The sequence below is a fragment of the Solea senegalensis genome, linkage group LG11 (assembly GCF_019176455.1).
Source record: "Solea senegalensis isolate Sse05_10M linkage group LG11, IFAPA_SoseM_1, whole genome shotgun sequence".
Classification (NCBI taxonomy): domain Eukaryota; kingdom Metazoa; phylum Chordata; class Actinopteri; order Pleuronectiformes; family Soleidae; genus Solea; species Solea senegalensis.
Genome location: NC_058031.1, coordinates 9,131,394 through 9,132,918, shown reverse-complemented (window position 1 = coordinate 9,132,918; position 1,525 = coordinate 9,131,394).

The following is a 1,525-nucleotide window of genomic DNA, read 5'->3' as shown; positions in this document are numbered from 1 at the left end:
TCTCACTTCTCTAAGTAAACTTTATTGAAATGACTGACACTCCAAACATGAGACACATTCTCCTCCCTCTCTAATATGTAACGTTCAGACTGGATTTCAGGAAACACATAGGGGTGGGGCAGAGACATCAAGGTCACCCCCACCCCTGGAAGGTTGTAGTCAATTCTCTCGAAGGTTGCTTTGGATGAAAGTGTCTGCTAAGTGACGTTATTGACTTATTGTCGTATAATATCAAATCACTTTTTTTATTATTATTACTGTAGGGCCAAACTGAAGAGAGAGAAAAAAAATTATCTTTCGAGAATGAAGTCGTAATATTATGAAAATAAAGTCGTAATATTATTAAAATAAAGTTGTGATATTAAACTACGAACATTGTGCTTGAACCCTAAAAAGTCCGAATGTTACGAGAAAAATGTCATATTATTGAGAGAAAAAGGCAGAATGTTACGAGAAAAAAGTTCTCGTAATAATAATAAGTCATAATAATACCAGAAAAAAGTCATAATATTACGAGAAAAAATAATGAGACACTGGTGTCGCGTCATTCATTGTATGGTAAAGCGTCCAAAATGTGACAAAAAAGTCACAGTATAGTAAGTCGTCCAAAATCACTCAAAAATATCATAATATAGTATGTCGTCCAAACTGGGTCAAAAAAGTCATAGTATAGTATGTCATCCAAAATCACTCAAAAAAGTCATAGTATAGTATGTCGTCTAAATTAACACCAACACTTCTCAGGATGGGCCACATGGTGGTATAGTGGTTAGCACTCTCGCGTTGCAGCGAGAAGACCCGGGTTCGAGCCCCGGTTGGAACAAGGGCCTTTCTGCATGGAGTTTGCATGTTCTCCCCGTGTGTGCGTGGGTTCTCTCCGGGTTCTCCGGCTTCCTCCCACAGTCCAAAAACATGCAGTGTGGGGATTAGGTGAATTGGACACTCGAAATTGACCGTAGGAGTGAGTGTGAGAGTGAATGGTTGTTTGTCTCTAGCTGTGTGTGGCCCTGCGATGGACTCGCAAACTGTACAGGGTGTACCCCGCCTATCGCCCGATGTAGCTGAGATTGGCACAGCACCCCCCGCGACCCTCTGGTGGAGGATAAAGCGGTTACATGATGACTGACTGACTGACTTCTCAGGATTGCAGAAGGCTCGAACCCGGGTCTTCTGTGTTAAAGGCAAAAGTGCTACCCACTAAACCACTAAATTATTAAGACATAGAATGTCGTCCAAAAAATTGGTTAAAAAAGTAATAGTATAGTATGTCGTTCAAAATCGGTCAAAAAAGTCATAGTATAGTATGTCGTCCAAAATCACTCAAGAAAGTCATAGTATAGTATGTCGTCCAAAATCACCCAAAAAAGTCAGAGTATAGTATGTTGTCCAAAATCACTCAAAAAAGTAATTGTATAGAATGTCGTCCAAAATGCCTCAAAAAAGTCATACTATACTATGTCGTCCAAAATCGGACAAAAATGTCATAGTATGTGTCGCCCAAAAATCGGACAAAATGTCATGGTAT